Genomic DNA, 18,763 nt, shown 5'->3' on the forward strand with positions numbered 1-18,763 from the left:
TGTAACACACATATTTTCTCCATAAGGGCTTCTTACACTAAGGCACACTGGACAGCATGTCAGCAGTATCCTTAGGGATCATTTTAAACAGGGAAATCACTGAGAAAAACCAAAACTATACAAAAGATTTAAAAAGTAGCACTAAATAGATTGTGAAGAGGACACTTTACAATATGAGAGCTGAAACAAGAAGGCACAGCACGGACCTCAGCTGGGAATGTGTGTGTCAAGGGAACAAAAGTTTTTGTCCCTCTGCAAATGTCCATGAGTGACCACCAAAGCGCCATGAGTATTGACTCTGGATTTAATAGGAGAATCTGCAAATGATGAGGGTGGGCTTATACCAGGATCCCGCCAGAGTCCTCTGACCTGATACCACCATGTACAAACCTGGCAGGGAAGGAGGATTGGGATTGACTCAATGGAAGGAGTTCTTGGGCTAGTCCCAGAGTGTGGGTGGGGATGGGCATGCAGAGAATGTGCGTGAGCTTCCCAAAGGCCCCGGGGGGCCAGTACTTGCAGCCTCTACCTGTATTGCTCATGCAAGAATGCCTTTGGGCCGATGATGACACCAGGTTCTAACCATCAGGCTACGTTCAATGTAAAAAAGATGGCAGGATCCTGGGCAGGCTCCAGGAGAACCACTCTCTCAGTGACTGCTTTTTAAGACAGGACCAAAGCCTGGGACCATGTTTGGCTGTATGAAAGCACCATGTTCTTTCTCACGTGAAGTCTTTGCATATATCAGTATATCATTCTTGTATGAATACAGTACCCTCCTTCTTCTCTTTCTTCTTCCCCTCATATTGCTTGCCTAATGCTTATCCATCCATCAAATTTTGGTTGGTTCTCCTAGTTTGGATTCCAAGTTTGGATTAGGTGGCCCACCTTTATGACTCTCAGTCCTCTCAACCTCCTCCAAAGTTAGCAATCATTATTTACATACTTTTCTTTTTCTTTGGCTAGACTGTAAGCTCTCTGGGGGCAGGAAACTTTTCTGTTATATCCCAAATCAAGCTACCTTAAATAATGAAATTGTGTATTGCCTCTTAGAAATAAATGTTCTAGAGGGTAGATCTCAACACTGCTTTAATTCAGTGGCTCAGGAATGTAACCAAGGACCCAGTTTCTTTTGCTGTCTCTTCTCTGCCTTGATCCTAAAATGGATTCCTATTCTAGTTTACTGTGTCTGCCAGGAGCCGCCAGGATACCAGCTTTCTTGTCTATGTGCAGAGAGAAAAAGAAAGCACAGATTGTTTCTCCTTCAACCATCAAACAAAAGTCCTGGGTTTTCACCTGACTGGATTATCTGAAAAGCCATATACCCCTCCTGATCTGTAGAAAACATGAAGAGAATTACCATGACTGACTTAGATCTTGGAGCTAGTTTGGAACCAGTTGTACAAGACTAAATGACTGTTGTAAAGTAGGGGAAGGGTGGAATGGGTGCTGGGGAAGCCAACCATAATGTCCAGGAGAGTAAGGCCAGTGCAGGATGATCCCTGAGAGAGCAAGTCCTAGGTGAGCTGGGGTCTGGACGAGTTATTAAGAGAAAAGCCTCAGACCCACACAGACCAAGAGTAGAACCATTGGATTCTTACTGAAGTAGGAGATTTGCAACAAGGCAGATACTACTGTTTGAATGAAGGTCATTAGGACCAAAGTTAGAGGCCATGATCCAGAGAGAGAGGTTGTGAGGTGACGTTGAAGAGTTGGGGAGGGGCCAGACCATGCAGGGCTTTGCAGACCGTTTTAAGATTTGAGAGATTAAGCATGAGCACATCATGTTTCTCCAGCTTTCCCAGAGACAATGATGAGGAAAGAGAGCCAGGCACACCACCACTGGAGAGCTTTCACCTTTGCATTGAATTATAGGAATGTTGCTCACCTCTTAAAAACATTTCTTGGTGACAACAGAAAGCAATATAGTGTGGCTGCCAAGTATGTCTCCAGAATGGCTGAATCAAAAAGCAATTGAATGATTGCTTCTAGGAGAAGCAGTTATTTAAGATCATGCCCCTCAAACTGGGTACAAGGTCTCCCTTTGGGTTAGTGACCCAGAGAAATACATTAACCTACAGGGTAAACTTGATGTATCTTCATGGGACATAAGTTCACTTAGTGATAAGTAATTTGAAATATTGTTACAGTAAAACAAAGATTATGGAGTGGTAGGATACAAATTTAGCATAAATTTCTAAGCTTAACCACAGGCCTTAGGGAAAGTTTGAGCTTGAGTATAGGTGGGATGGAAGTTGAGATGAGTGTGTGGCATACCCAGGCCCTCTCTGGCAAGCCCTGGGGGGATGATTTCATTTTCCTTTCCAATCTGGGACACTTAGGGGGAAATGAGAAGCACTGGCTTCAGACAGCAGAGCCGCTAATGCCTGTGCTTCTGGGCTGGGTGCTATCACCACCTTCATGACACCATAATACCACAGAGCCAGGCTGGGGGACAAAACCTCTTGTTTCCTCCATGTTGTGACAAAATCCTTCAGGGGCTCTTGTCAGGTAATGCCCCTTGGATTTATCCAAGAGAAGCACATGCATGAGAGTGAACTCTGTGCTTGAGCTGGTTATCATAAGGCCGGTGGAGGCTGGCCTGCTGAATCTCAGCTGTGATACTATGGAAATGGCTGTGCCCCAAGGGAAACGTGGGGGTGCAGATGGGGCCTGGGCAGCTCATAACCATTCTGCCTGTCCTTTGCCTCAGTACAGTAAAGACTATTTGTTTGAGGTAGTTCCCTTTTGTCTTTTTTCTTCTCTCTTTCCTTTTTCATAAATCTCAGCACTTGGCATCCTCTTTCCTCTCTCCCAGCTCACTTACTGCTATCTCTGTGTCTTTTGGACAGTGGATGCTAAACCTCTAATCCTCACAATTTTTCTCGGAGTGCCCACTCACATCAGGAGGGAAGTGTCTATTTGGTTTCTCAGAGTCATTTGTTCCAGAGGGCTACGAGGAGGTAAAAGGCTTTGGCGCAGAGAACTTTCTCTGTCGTCCATGGGAAGTTCTTGAATGATCAAGTCCTGGGGGTGCTTAACCTCTTGATGTCTGCGAGTGTCTGAAAGTTCCTGTGTGTGCCTCAGCAATGGGCTTCCCCACAGCGTGTCCGTGAAGTTCTGCCGGGTGGCCTCGCTCCCACAAAGCGCAACCTGTCCTTCATGGGCCCCAGAGAGGAAGGAAATGTCAGACAGGTGGAGTTATGAGAATTACACCAGGAAATGGTCAAAATGTCACTTTATAACTAATTCAAGTATAATAGAAATTTAATAATGTACAGTGACCCATTTTGCATTCCCATTCCATCTTTCATCTGACCATGGAAAGTATTAATCTTTTCAGTTCTATGGTCTGGTTTCTGTGAGGAGTCCCATCTGTGTTTTGTTTTGCTTTTTTTCCTGCTCCCCGAGGCAAAGAAAGAGTAACTGACTTGTTCAAATCTACACAATGGCTCCTCAGATTTGAGAGAAGTTGGTGTTGGTATTATTTTCAGGGCCCAGGGATAGGAGAAGGGGTTGCAAAATAAAGATGGCTTTTCTCTGGCCAAAGGGTCACCTGGTGAAATCTCTTCCCAACGGGCCAGCTCTTTCAGGTGAGCACACCGACTCAGTTAAAAAATATGAAAACAGAACAAAACAAGACCAGTGTGGCCTGTAGATTTCATAAGTTTCTGGTGAGAGGCCAGGGTGTGGCATGGCCTTTTGCCTTTGGGATCCTGCAGGAATTTGTCTGGTTTATTTCGTGAATGCTGCTGAAAGCTTGGCAGGACGTATTTCAGGGGGCTAAGCTGGGCCTTCGAAGGTAATGGCATTGGAGTTTGGGGATAACATGAAAATGCTGGCAACATCCAGGCAGGTGGGGTGGAGCGTATTGTATTTTGCGGTCCTGTTTCCTCCCCAGTTCTAATTAAACTATGTCTGGGGAATATATTAAACCCTTCTGGAAACTAAATTTAGATCACTTACAGATCTCACTTGATAAGATTTATGGAGATCATTTGATCATTTTTCTACTTAATTTGTAATTTACATCTCACCTATTTCCACAAAAGATTTTAGGGATCTTACAACAAACATTTGAAATGAAACCCAAAGATCAAAAGTAAGTAAAAGGGGAGGGAAAAATGTACTTCAAGTTGTGAACTAATGTAATCATTTTGGTCAGGTAGTAGCTTTAACTGAAACAAAACACTCATGTGGATAGCAGGGAAACACACCAAGCTATGTGATACGTTTTGTCTGGTAGAAAGAAATATGAGAGTGGAGTTTTATCTAGCACTCTATTGATCTCTAAACTTTCTGTCAAAGGTCTCTATATAAGGCGCTTTGGAAAACATGATGACTACTATTTTTAGCTGGACTTTTGCAACAGATGCAGCTGTGTGTGTGTGCGGGTGCGGGACGGTTGGGATACGTCATCAGGCACTCGCAGGAGTCCCCTTCTGTCCTCCCTCTTGCTAGGGTTGTTGGATGCAGACAGGCATCTCCATTAGAGGTCTGGGTTGCAGGCAGTAAAAACTGCTTCTGGCTGACTCAGCAGAAGAGGAAGCCTTTTGGAGGACATAGCAGTAAAGCCATTCAGCAGGTCCCGCTGCACAGTCCCTTTGGGGCTTAGCAGCATCACTGTCTTGGGACAAAAATTCCAGAAGAGAGTTGAAGCAACAAAGCATGGGTCATGTGGCAGCTTGTTGGGGAAGTCAAGGATTTTGACAGCCTCCAGAAACCCTCACAGAATGAGGGGAGAGGACAACCCCTCAAAGAAATGGGAACGCTGTCATGGAAAGGACTTGCTTCCAGCAGGGTGCTCTCACTCCACCCCATGCTGGCTTTGCAAAGGTCCTGATTCAAAAAGAAAGCTACTTTTTATTGTTTTCCCTTAGCTGAGCTTATCCTAGAGATGTTTTCCTGTTTAACTGACCCGATGGCTGTCTAATGATCAATCTGAAAAACAGCAGAGTATAATTTTCCATCATCAAGAAAGGGACCTGTTGGGTAGTCCGGTAGGGCTACCACAACACAGCCCTGCAAACTGACTGGCTTAAAACAACAGAAATTTCCTCTCTTAAAGCTCTGGAGGCCAGAGTCTGAAATCAAGGTGTTGGCTGGCAGTGCTTCCCTTGAGGGCTCTAGAGGAGAATCCTCCCTGGCCTCTTCCTAGCTCCTGGGGATGGTGGGCATTCCCGGAGTTCCAGGGCCTGCTCCCCCAACCCACAGATCTGCCTCTGTGGTCACCTGGTCTTCTCCCTGCCTGTCCCTGTCTTCACAGGGTGTTTTCCTCTCTGTGTCTCCTCTTCTGTAAGGGCATCTGTGATTGGATTTGGGTCCCATGCTAACCCAGTATGACCTTACCTGCTATGGTCTGAATGTTTGGGCTCCTCCAAATTCATATGTTAAATCCTAACCCCCAGTGGGATGTTGTCAAGAGGTGGGGCCTTTGGGGGGTGATGAGGTCGTGAGGGTGGAGTCCTCGTGAACAGATTAGTGCTGTACAAAAGAGACCCCACAGAGCATCCTACCCCTTCTCCCCCGTGAGGACACTGGCCAGGAACCAGAGGAGAGCTGTCACCCCATCATGCTTCCAGCATCCAGAACTGGGAGAAACACATTTCTATTGTTTATGAGCTACACAGTCTATGATATTTTTATTACGGTGGTCCAAAAAGGTCTAGAGCAGAAACCAGTATGACCTCATCTTAACTTATACTTTAATTAAGTTAATTTGCATTTAACTTATATCTGCAAAGACCCTATTTTCAAATAAGATTGCATTTCACAGATTTCAGATAGACATGCCTTTTGGGGGGACAGCATTCAACCCATTACAGACATAGAATGTAGTTTGCTGCTCTGGTGGTTGATGAAGTCTGCTTTAGATATGAAAAACAAATGGGTTTGACCTGGAATTCATTGAGAAGGATGGTTCCTGCTGGGGGGCTGCGGTGGCTAGGAATAGTGGTGTTAACAGGGACTTTTATTTTCTGAATAAACACCTTTTAAAATAGTGCTTGTATTTTATAACTGGGGAAAACAGGTATAAAGTTCTTGGACTAGTATGTTAAGACTGAAGTTTTTAGGGAGCCTGACGCTGTCAGTTTGAGTTGCTCTGCTGTGAGAGAAAAAGTGTTCATTTTCTCTGAATGAGTTCATGGTTCAGAGCAAGGCTGTTCCTTGATCTTAATGTTTCCTTATTCCAGTGTGCTGTCCCCTTGGCGTCAGACCTACTTCTGTCTGATCTGCCCCTTCTCACCTTCCTTTCCCCAAATGTAGCACTGACAACCCCCTGAGTTACTTTAAAAGAAGAAAACAAGGGGTCTAGTCTCTAAGGGAGATCCAGAAATAGAATAGGAGCTCAGAAAAATGATGTGTTTTGTCCCTCTCAGCTTTTCTGCTTGCTCGGGACTAACTCACAGAGGTGCAGTCCCACAAGAACCCACTGGTGTGGCCACAGAGACTGTGCGAGGTCAGCTCAGCCTTTTTCTCATCTCATGCAACACAACAGTCAGAAGGAGAAGTGCAGCTGGGCTTGACTTCAGCATGGCTTTGGATTTTTCCTGACGCAGGTCTGGCTGGCAGGAGCAGGGTGGGGCTTTGAGCAGTGAGACTGGAGTGGTGGACAAAGGCCCAACGACTGGGGTCACTGAGAGCTGCGCTAAAAGTGGACTTCAGCTGGAAGGCCCCCCTTTTTCAAATTGTGCCTTCAAACTGCCTACATCAGAATCCTTTGTAGGTATGCGTTAAAAATTTAGATTTCTGAGCTCCACCTAGACCTCCTAAACCAGACTCCAGGGAGTGGCTCAGAAGTTTACATTTCTTGAAAGCACCTCCAGGAGATCCTTGTGCAAACTGAAGTTTGAGAACTACTGCTGTAGATCCCTTGGGAAGCAGATGTGGGTTCCAGAAGAGTATGTGGATGTGGTAGGAAGAGACTGAAGCTAGGAGGCTGCTTAACAGTCCAGCCTTTTATGAAACAAGTGCATACTGTGCTTACTTGTGCCATGAACTATTTTAGTTGCTTTAGAAACAGAAACTCATTTAATTCCAACAACTCCAGGAATAAGTTCTGCTATTATCTCCACATTCTAGAGGATGAGACTGAGGCACAGAAACTTGCCCAAGGTCATACAGAGGTGGGACTTTAAAACACATCCTCAACTACTCAACTCTGCTGAGATGGAAGTGTGGTGACCCTATTGGAGGAGGGACTTGAGGAAGGAGAAATCAAGTAAAACCGAGGGGATAATGGAACCATTCATTAATCAGAACCTGAACGTGGAGCTGGGTCGGCCCATGTACTTCTGTTACCAGGACCTCCCCTATTAGTTGTGAGCTCTTTAAAGGTACTGATGCCGAAATCATTCACAGCTTCCAGAATGTGGCTTATGTCAGATTGCTCAGTCAAAGTTGGGGGTCAACTTTCTAGAATCAGTTCCATCAGTAATTTGCTGTGTGGTGAGTTACCAGACACCAATTTTTCCAGAGGTAAAAAAAAAAAAGTGCTTCCCCCACTGTAATGTGAGCAAGGTTGCAGGGTTGCACAACTCCAGGGGGTGCCACTGGTGCTCTCAAAGTTAATGTGAGCAATGACACCCTGGATTGTACAAGATGGGGTACTGAAGAGGCAGACAATGCTCAAAGTACCTGCTGGTGATTAAATGAATTAAAACAGGTACAGTGTTTGTATCATGCCTGTGATGTGCAAATGTTAGTATTGGCATTATTATCTCTGAATTTTTTCCAGTTTGAACATCAGGTGTCAGAGATCCATTGAGTGATTTTTTTCTTTGAGAAATAGGGAAAGTGGATTTGAACTTGAAGGACAAAAAGAGCCTGTAAATAGATAGCTTTCTCTCTTACCTGGTTTGTTGCTCTTACCTAATTACCTCTGTTGAATTCCTTTGGCCCCCTTTCTAGCATCTTCTTTCCTAAAAATTTCTACCTCCAGGTAAGTGAAGAATGCATAGGCCTTGGTGGAGGCTGACTTGGCCAGCACCTTGTTGCCCTGGCTGGCTGTGTCTCTGCAGCTGACCACAGTCATCTGAGGACAATACATTGTCCTAGGGAAGGCTGCTTTGAGCAATGTTAAGCACTTGCTGTGGGGATGTCTGTACACTGTTGCAAGAAACCTGGAGAAACAGAGATGGGTGTTCTCAAATTACTTCTATGTAATGCTTTCATTAAAAAATCTAGACTATAGGAAATGCTTTCTGCTGTTCCTAAACAATGTTAGTTAGTCAACCATGCTTTCCTGAGAACTTTTCCTGAGGATGTGTGATCTCATACTTAAATTTGGGAACGGTGTCTCCTGAGGAATTTCAAGAAATTCAGTTTGTTATTCGTTCATTCACTCAGCCAGTTTTTATTTGGTTTTATTTAGCCAAATGTACATTACATATCAGTGACTCCATGTACTATTCATGTAGATTTGGGGTCAGAAGACCCATTTTAAAATCCTCTACAACCCACTAACTGTGCCAACTCTGTGAGCCTCAGCTTTTTACTCTATTTGCAGAGACATTGTAGGGGTCAAATGACTTCACAGACATATGCCTATGGCAGGTGGCAGAATTAGGAATATTAGGAATGTGCTATTAGGGCAAGTCTGAACTTTGTAGATAGCAATGGAATTCTTTCTTATTAACAACACACTCAGGTGACGTCTCTCAGGACAAGTAACAGGAGAGAGCCTGTGCTGCTGTAGCTGGAAACAGGTTTTAGGCCATTTGCTTGAACTCTGGACATGAATTAAACCTTCAGAACCCTTGGGGGAGTTGGAGATACCCACTTCCCGTATAATTTCCCAAAGCTGGTGATCCTCGAAGGTCATTTGACTTCCTGCTTTTCAGCATTGAGTTGTTGCTTCTCCATTTTTTTGTCTCAGTGAACATTTCCTCACATTCCATCACTGTAATACATCTGCTAGTCTGCAGGAAATGTATATGGGATCAGGCTTTTAAAGAGGTGATTAAGTTAAGATGCAGTTGGTGGCGGGGGGTGGGGGGGGGTGGATTTTAATCTATTCTTACTAATGTCCTTATAAAAATAGGAAAGTTGGACCCCAAAGGGGACACCAGAGATATTCATGCACAGAGGAAAGGCCATCTGGGGACACAGTGAGAAGGCAGACAACTGCAAGCTAAGGAGAGGAGCTTCAGGAGAAACCAAACCTGATCTGAAATGTCCAGCCTCCAGGACTGTTGAGAAAATTAGTATCTGTTGCTTAAGCCACCCAATATGTGGTATTTTGTCATGGCAGCCCTAGAAAACTAATACACTAACCCATTTCTTGGTAGAGATGCAGAAAGCTCAGTGACAAGAGAAAACAATTTTCCCCAGGCCAGAAATCTGGCTTCCTGCAACAATATGTCAGGACCTTGGAGGTGTGAATGTCCCTCACATTGCCTGTGCCCGAGATGGCTTCTGTTCTCCAGTTCCCATGTCCATACTGCATGCTTCTCTGTCTCCTCTTCCGTTAATGGTCCTCTTTGTTCTTTGACAGATGACGGAGATTCAAGGAGCAGTAGCATCAGAGAACTGGCATTTTGAAGATTTGAGGGAAAGGCTGACCTTAAGGTTTTATTTATATCTAGGTCTATGTAAACACACAAAATCCTTTTTTTCTCTCTCTAAAATTCTTTTAATGAACTAATTTGAATGAGAGATCAGGTCAGATGTATTATAATATTCATGAGAATGTGAATATGTTTATTGGTAGAAAGAATTTAGTTATCTAGAAAAATATCTGCTAGATAGTGGAGGTACCCAACAAACTGGAAGGGAGAGGCTGGGCCAAATGACCTGCAGCTTTCTTCTAGCCCTTAAGATCAATGAATCTGTAACTCCCTGTCCCAGGGTTCCATCCACTCTGGATGGGAGCTACTTCAGGGATGGAGAAGGAGCCTTCAGACCAGGTACATCTTGAGGCTGGTGAACTTCTGTGGAAGCTTCACCTTCATAGACATTTGCCCTCTGGAAACAGAGTTAAGATCAATTCCTTTGCCAAGAAGTCCAAAAACTGCCTTCTCAGCTAGGTCAGTAGAATAGGCATTAAAAGGCTCAAGTAAAATCAAGCCTCCTTAGAGAAACTTATTTGAACTTTTGGAACATGCTTGGACCCAGAATTCACTGAAGAGAGAAAAAAATACAAAGACTATGATCGACCCAAGGATTATCTTCTTGGTGTTCCCTAGAACAGCTGCCTGGCAAATGTTACGCCATGTCTGAGATTATTTTGGAAACTTTGTCTTGAAGAACATATAGGGAGAATACCGGACAGCTTTGTCCCCTTTTTTTGGTCACAGAATAAGAATTTCAGTGCCATTTGTACTTTCAGTGAGATCACCCTGGCGATGGTCTTATCATTTTTCAAAACTTAAATCATGTCACATCTAATAAATTTATAGTCACGTGCAGTTACAGCAAAGAGTGGATACCAATAGCTGTTTAGGTCTTCTTCCTCCTCTTCCACTTCCTTTTTCTCATTATCATGATAGGTACAATATTCTAAAGATATTTATTCCACCAAGTATCAATAGAAACCCATCCTTAAGGAAATACATATTTAGTGGTAAAATGATAATTAGTACCTGCTTTCTTAAATTTCCTTTCAAGCCTCATTCTCTGCCAACATGTTGTATTTTCTGGGCTCAGTGAAATAGATTATGACAGGCAGAGAGTGAGAGAGCACAAGATTGGGAGGAAATGGAAGCTGTGGATGATGGGATAAAAATGGTCAGACAATGATGTACATGGAGTATAATTCAGTGTAGGCTCTTGGGGTCTGAACTTGTGGGTGTGAGTGAGAGAGCAGCCTAACTTGAACCCCTCACCATGTTGGTGTTCACGTCTGAATTCCTAGTAAAGGAGTATCACTTACATCATATAGTATCTGAACTATGAATATTTAACTCACAGCCATTACCTGAACATGCTACCTTAGTAGTTCTAATGATGAAGTTGTGTGTGTGTGCATGCATGTGTGTGTGTGTGTGTGTGTGTGTGTGTGTGTTACTTCATACACTAATTATGGGGAGATTTTTGTTAATCTGGAGATCAAGCTATAAATTGTAACATTGTTTCCAAGCTTTAAACAATAATTTTGGGGAAGTAACAAGATTGTGAGTAGGGGACAGTCTGTTTTACTTGGAGAGAATGGAGGGTCAGTGCAGTTTTCTGTGGAATGGTGTGGAAAGGCACCAAGAATTCCCCAGGTGTGTCATTTCTTTGAAAAAGATGAGTTGAAATAGCTGGAGATTCATATTAAACCCAGCACACATAAAGACACTCAAAGTTTGCACACTTTATTCACCTTTTCATAAAGGAAATGGATATGTACTAACTGCATGTCTCCTCTTTCTCACAGCCTTCATTTTCCTTCTCTCTGCCTTCCCCAGGTTATATTAAGCTTAATTATAGGTTCACTAGATGTTGTAGATTTCTAAAGTCTGAAAGAAAAATAGACTTTCTGATCGACCCAGACACTGCTGAGTGCATTTCGACAATGAGGCAGGAAGGAAGGGAAGGAGGGAGGGCGAGCCAGCCATTGGTAGGCAAGAAGAGACATACACTGTATACTCTATTAGAAATTTATCATTTAGTGGGAAGGCAGTAGAAAGCACAAGAAAAGCCAACACAAGGAAGGTACATTGTTCTGTGTGGCAGTAAGTTGCTGTTGCTTTTGGTTCATCTTCCACTGTAATGACAGCACACTCATTTCTGGTGTGTCCCCCTTGGAAGAAAACCAGCATTCACATTACAAAACTAGATCTTGGTCTTTTTAAAAAAAGACATTAAAGTGTTCATTTCAATACCCTTAAGTGTTCTGTTTTTCAGAACTTTTTTTTCATTGAATGGGTTGGATTTAAAGGTAAAGCGAAAGAGCCATTGCTAACTGAAAGCTGACTGTAAATACAATCAGGCATCATCAGTTTAACCTAGTGAGGATACAGGACTGGTTATTGGGCATTCAATGCATGCAAGTCTTTCTAGCAATGTACCAGGCTGCCTTAACTGACAGGTGACCAGCCTGTCCTAGAGGGAGGCAGCTGATTTCTTGGAAGAAGTGATAAAAATATGTTTAATATTCACTACTCTGACTTGCTTGTGTCTGGCTTTCTTTTTTGAATTTTCTGTTTTGGAATAATTTCATATTTGACCAAAAGTTGCAAAAATAATGAACTTTTTTTCCGGAGCTTGACTGCTTGAGTGTGTTATTCCTACAAATAAGGAAATTCTCCTACATAATTATAATGCAATCATCAAAATAAGGAAATTAACATTGATACATTACTACCATCTAATTCTCAAATGTCATTCAAGTTCTGACAATCAAATGATCTTTGTTATAACAAAGGATCCAATTCAGGGCCACCTGTTGCTTTAGTTTGTCATATCACTTTAGTTTCTTCATTCAGAATAATTCCTTAATCTTTCCTTGACTTTTATAACTTTGATACTTTTGAGTATCACATTCTGATTATATTGTAGAATGTGCTTCAGTTTGTATTTATCAGATATTTCCTCCTGCTTTTTCATTGTAAAATTGCTTCTCTTTGTAGTTAATAAGAATTTTATGTAGAGGTACTCTGAAACTTTGCAAATTTGCCATTTCTTACCAATCTTTCACCCATGAGTTTTAACATTTACAGATGTTTCTTGGATGAGTTGATTATTACTATGCTAGTTGCTAAGTGGTAATTTTTCTAATTCCATCATTTCTCCCTTTATTAGTTGGTATTTTACTGTAAGGAAAAGCTTTCTCTCCTATTTATGTTTTTGTATTAGTATAGACTTCTGTATCAGATTCTTATCTTACTCAGTTATAGTAAACTATTACTATCATTGTTTATTTTGATAAGTAAATGGCCACAAATGTGACGGGAGGGGGGTGCCTTCAAGCTGACTTCTGTGCCTCTGTGACTGATCCCTGTCATCCTGGGACGTCTTCCGTGCGTCAGCTCTGCTGGGCTCAGCGGAAAGGGGGGCTCTTTCCTAGAGTCTGAAGACCTGGGTAGCATCCTTCTTGGCTTCTTTCATTCCTTGTTGGGCATTGCTGGGAGAGTAGCCCTTCTACTCCAAGGCTTAAAATGGAGATGATCAATACCTGTAATATCTGTACTGGCTGAGTTGAATCTGTACAAAGGAATCATGATATCAATTCTTATTAGTTATGAAATTTAGTATTCATAAAGATTTCACTGCATTTGAAAACAATCTAGGGTCCGATGTTTCTGGGTCTGTATGAGGATTGCTGGGGACACTGTAGAAAATCTAAAATCAAATGAATTATTCGTAGGCAATTACTTATAAAAGCTAAAATTATAAAAGAACCATGAAAACTTTTAAAGTAAAGATGACATTTGATGTGGGATGAACATGCATTTTAAGATGTTTAAAATGACATGAAGTAGGGATGCCAAATCAAGAGAGTTGAGGGTTCACAAAGGACCTAGGCCAGCCAGACCAGCTAGGTAGTGAGCTCCTGTTCCTGGTGTGTTAATGTGGGCTATGCCACACAGGCCGGACAGCTGGAGTTGTGTGGAAAAGTAAGCTCCTTCCTGTGCTGGGTGGTGGGGAAGGAATCAACCTCTAGTTTGTGACCTTGGGCAGATTGCAACCCTCTTTGGGCTTCAGAGTCTTTATGAGAACAAAACAAAATTCCCCCTCAATGTGCAAAAATCCTTTAAGCTCTCTTATACCTCTAAAAACTGTCTGTAGATGTTGGGTTACATGATCTCTCCACCCTCAAGACTCTAAAATTCTATGTACTGTCCCTTGAGCTTTGATTCCAGGAGCTACTTATTTTCAGCATCAGTTTCTGCATAGCCCTCTGCAAGCCAGTGAGAGGATTCAACCTCTCTCACTGCTGGTGTCTCCTCTAGAGAGGAAGTAGACCAGTCAGGTTTTGTGAGCTGGCAGTTTCCCCCCTTTACATAATTGAGGCCTTGCCCTAGGGACTGGGTAGTGAGAAAGAGAGGCTTTCTTCTGCATCCATTAGTATACTGGTGTATACTTTTTGCCTTTAAGAATTATATAAAAGGGAGGAACTTGTGAAGAAAAGGTTATTTGCTAAGGTGGAGTATTAGTTTTCTATGTTTGCTGTAACAAATTACCACAAGATGGAGGGCTTAAAACAATAGGAATTTATTTTCTCATAGTTTTGGAGGCTAGAAGTCTGATATCAGGGTGTCTGGAGAACTGCAGGGTCCCCCTAAAAACTCAAGGTGAGAATATTCCCTTGCCTCTTCTAACTTCTGGGGGCTCCAGGTGGTCTTTGGTGAGTGGCTGCATCACTCCAGTTTCTGCCTCTGTCTTCCCTTCATCTTTACAGATTGGATTTAGAGTGCACTCAGGTAATCCAGGATCATCTAGGTCCATACTTAATTACATCTGCAAAGATCTGAAGTTAGGATGTAGATACATCTTTTGGGAGGCTTTCACTGGATCCCCTTCAGGTGGCATGGCTGATGGGCTGCTGGCTCTTTGCTGAGCTCTCGAGCACTTGAGTGATGGATCAGGGGCGCAGTGAACTGAGACGGGGGAGAAGGATGGAAAGAGTGCAAAGTGCACGCATGGCTCTGCTGACACCGGCTGGTGGTGTCATCAGCAGCCCTGCAGGTTAGTGAGGGCCATTCTGAGCACCTGTCCCTCTTCCTTTCCAAAGCAGGATGCTGTGTCAGTAAGCTAGCCTGACTCTGCTGTAGCTACAAATGACTCCAAAATCTCATTGGCTCACACACCAAACTTTTTCCTGCACTTGCTTCAGGTTTATGACAGGTTGACAGCAGGACTGCTCCAGGCCACCTTCACTCTGGGACCAGGCTGGTGGAGTGGTGGATTTGGAATATGAGCAGTCCTGTGGCAGAGGGAGAAGAGTGCATGGTAAACCTTGAACTGGTTTTTAAATCTTCTGCCTGGAAGTAACAGGTGTTGCTTCTGTTCATTTTACTGGCCAGGCAAATGACATGGCCAACTTTGATGTCAATGAGGAGGAGGAAGTTATTTTTTTCTCAGTGAATATTTATGAACCACAGTCAGGTAGGCTAAGGGTGCTGCAGGAGGAGCCCCTCTGTCTGTTGAGAACCTCCACATAGGGAAGGCTGCTCGTCATCCAGGCTTTTGCAAAACTCTGAGCACTCACATCTCCAAGGACTATGCTGTCTTCATGTCCTGACTACAGCTTGCTCTTTATCCCTCCTCATTCCCCATCTCCCAGGACAAAAGAGTTGAGTTACAGTTTCATTCCATTGTCTGGAAGAGCTGCTGCTGGACTGTGCTTCCTTGACATAATCTAGATTGAGTGCATAAAGCATGGCTATTTTCACAACAGCCATATGAAGAACACGTTGCTCCTTCCTCTGTTTGCAGAAGTTCTGAGAAATGGTCAAGGACTTGGCCCTGCAGCCACAGATGAAATCACCTGTGGATCCCAAAAGTTTTCAACAATGAAGGCAGAAGAGGCCTTGGGAAGGCAGAGTGCTGCTTCCATGAATCTAGTGGGCCACAGATGGACTGCCAGGGCTCTATAAACTCTCTAAATTGTAAGTAGAGTTGTGTGAGAGTACATGTTCAGTGCATGTGTATTTTCTGGGGCCAGGAACTATAGCTTATGTCTGATTCTCAAAGAATCTGAGAACTCATGAAGATTAACAACTATGGAATCTAAACCAGTCCCTTCATCATACAGGTGATATAGAAATAGAGGTTTGGTTTCTTGCACCAAATGGACTGACTCTCTGTAATATATTAGCTGATAACTTCATCAAAAGCTTTCCCCCTAAACTTTGGTTTTGTTTCAATAAGTTAATTTCTGTAATATCACAACCTACTCTAGGAGAAAGGAAGACTCTTCTGAAGGTCACATTAATTCTTAAAGTCACAAGGGCGACATTTGGTACATTCCTACCCCACCAGTTATCACCCTTTGAATGCAGGCCACCTCCAGCCTTCGCTTTGGTCTCTGTGGGGACTCATGTTTCTAACAGGCAAGTATAAAGACTTACAGTGCTGGTGTCCCAGAAGGATTTGCTTAGGGAGTTTCACAGACAGGGCTGCTGCTGTCTTGTAAGGGAATTTACATCTCACAAAGTAGGATAGGGGATGACTATGGCAGCCAATGGTAATAGGATGCATCAATATTACTATCATCAAAATGCATCAAAATGGCTATCAGGCATAGAACCAATGTGTGTTAATAGCACAGGTCTATTTATCCTCCTCCTCCTCCTGCGTGAAGCTGGTTGGAGATGTGTAGTATTTCCTTCTTACAGATGAGGAAACAGAGCACCAGTATTTTATTAGCCTCTGGAGCAAAGATTCCTAACAGGGTCTTCCTATGGGGCCTCAGGGCTCTGTGAACCCCTGAAATGATCTGCAAAGACAAGTATATATTTGCGTGTGCATTCAATTGGGTGGGGGGCATGTGAATCTCATCAAATTCTACAAAATTCTGTGATTGCAAATGGTACAGACCCAATACCCCAGCCAGAGCTTCTCTTCCTGTAAAATAATTGAATTGGCAGATTAGCTCAATCTTGACGCTCAGCTGTACCTGTTTTGACTATTCTCTGCTTTCTGGTTGTTGACCCCCACAATAGCAGACAGAACGGAAAGTAAGAACAATGTGGAGGAGTCACTTTTAGATGTTTCCCTTACCTAACTCTGTTCTGGACAACTTAAAATCTTGCTTCTACTCATGACAGTCCATATGTGTTAACAGTTCCAGTAAGACAGAGCAGAAAGAAACCTTAAAAGTCCATTGGGAAAAATGAGGCCTGGAATGTCCATCACACATTCACACAATAAATCAGTGATTGAGTTAGCGTTCGTTCCTTTCTGAGAAATCAATGCCAGTCTTAGCTGCAAACCTCTTGCCAACCTTTCTTAACAAATGACAATTCAGGATGACTCATTTTTCTTGACATTATGCAAATGAGGGAAGCAAGACTGAGTGGCTTTCTGTCCAAAGAGCAGGAAATGAAGCCTGTCTGGGGCCACACATTCCCTTGGGACATGTTATAGTGTCTGAAATGGGTTCTAGAAGAAGCAGGTCTTTGTCCAAGTCTGTTACATAAGTGAGCTCCTCCTCTTGGCTGTGGCTGGAGGGGCGGCTCCGAACACCCATTTCCCGGGAACACTACACCAAAGAGCAATTGACTCCCATCTGCTATCTCTAGAGCTGCCGTCAGAGGCTCCTTTCCTCTCCAGCCTCGCTTTCCACTGAGGGAAACATTTATTCTTCTGGATTAGGTGTTCTGAGCCAGCTGGTCCCATCCATATGAAGCAGAATCATAGTCATAGTAGGCCCCTTACACTTGGGGCCTGAGAAGCACTGAGCTAATACTATTCAGTTTGCTGGATTTTGAAATGTCTTTTTACCTCAAAGGCAGACTTCATTCTGGCTGAAGGGACCCTGGATCCCTGTAACCTCTGTGAGGGGTAGGGTCTGGTGTTAATCTCACTAATGAAGAGAAAGTTACAAAAACTGGCCATGCCCCAGTTTCTTTCAAGGGCATGGTAACTGTTTCTTCAGAGGGGCCACTAATAAGACACCTCAGAAATGCAGTGATTTAAAAGAAGGATGCTATTTCCTACACAGTAGGAAAGCTGGAGGATCCTTTTAGATATTATTCATCCATGAGACAGACAGATGAGGAAACGGAGGGCAGGAGAGAGGCAGTAGTTGCCTGAGGCCCAGAGTCAGGTGGGAGCAGAGCTGGGTGAGAAGCCTCTGTGAGGTTCGTGTTTTGGGCTGTTCTACACAACTCTGCCTTTCTCTACTCCTTCATCCTCCTGGCGTCCTCAAACTTCAGTCTCCAAATCAATTTATTTGGGGGCCCCTGAGTCAAAATTTCAAGAACCAAAGAATGCAGATCATGTGATCTTCCAAATAACATTTAAGGTACATCTGCTCACACTATTATTTAAGTGGAGAGGGGTCCCTCCCTCCCTCCCTTTGCAGAGTATTGCCTGTTCCCTCTGCCTCTAAACACGCCGGGTGCAGCCAAGCCCAGGGCCCAGGGCTCCTGGTGTGACTTGGCAGCAATAAGCTATCCATCCACACATGTTTGGAGCTACTTTTGTGGGCACCAGTTCTCATCACCTGCCACTGGAGACTTTTAAGTCACCCCTCCCCACCCGGCTCTAGCGCCTGGCCTCCCGGTTGAGCAGGAGCCAGAGGGGATTTGCGATAAGGAAGCCACAGGCACAGGCCCAAGGTAGGCCTGAGGAGCTTGACCTGAGGCAAGAGGGTAACCGGGGAGAGCACACTCTATGCCCCAGCCAGGAGGGGTGGCCCGGCAGCCAGAAGGAAAACTCCTGGGCTTTTTATTGAATCCATGAAACAAAAGGTGAGGGGGTGCTGGGAAGGGGAAGAATTTATGATTATTTATGGCGTTGGTCTGGAGAGGCGGAGAGCATGGAACTCTTTCCAACTTGGCGGGTGATTCATTCCCTCGGGAGCTGCAGGGCCCAGGCGTGCGTGCGCGCCGGCAGCCTGGGGCCAGCCGCACACTCCGCTGTCGTTTATTTATGGTGGTTTATCAGCCGCTGTGCACAGCGATAAAGTTTATGAAAAGAGGCGGCGTCTCCGGCAGGCGGGCGGACCCGCGCTCCTTTCCCACACTGATTAGGATCAGCCTGGGCTTTGCAAGCTGCAGTTAAGGATCTCGGGGCCGGAGCCGCGTCTCCCCCTTCCTGCCCCGCCCGCCGGCTGGCCGGCTGCTGCCCTGCGTGGGAGTCGAGGTCAGGGTCGCGGTAGTCCCAGAGG

At 44.0% G+C, this 18,763-nt stretch overlaps 1 long non-coding RNA gene across 3 annotated transcripts in view; it reads left to right on the top strand.

The window, feature by feature from the left end:
- Window positions 1-18,763, top strand: part of LOC108405441 (uncharacterized) — a 62,861-nt gene that overhangs the window by 33,668 nt on the left and 10,430 nt on the right. For 2 of the 3 annotated variants that reach the window (XR_012129287.1, XR_012129286.1), the window contains one exon: window positions 15,364-15,536. This is a non-coding gene — a long non-coding RNA (uncharacterized lncRNA). Of the gene's footprint in view, window positions 1-15,363; window positions 15,537-17,965; window positions 18,345-18,763 lie in introns of those variants that run through there. The other variant, XR_001855178.3, reaches the window with a different exon arrangement.

This window comes from Manis javanica, chromosome 3 (assembly GCF_040802235.1).
Source record: "Manis javanica isolate MJ-LG chromosome 3, MJ_LKY, whole genome shotgun sequence".
NCBI lineage: Eukaryota > Metazoa > Chordata > Mammalia > Pholidota > Manidae > Manis > Manis javanica.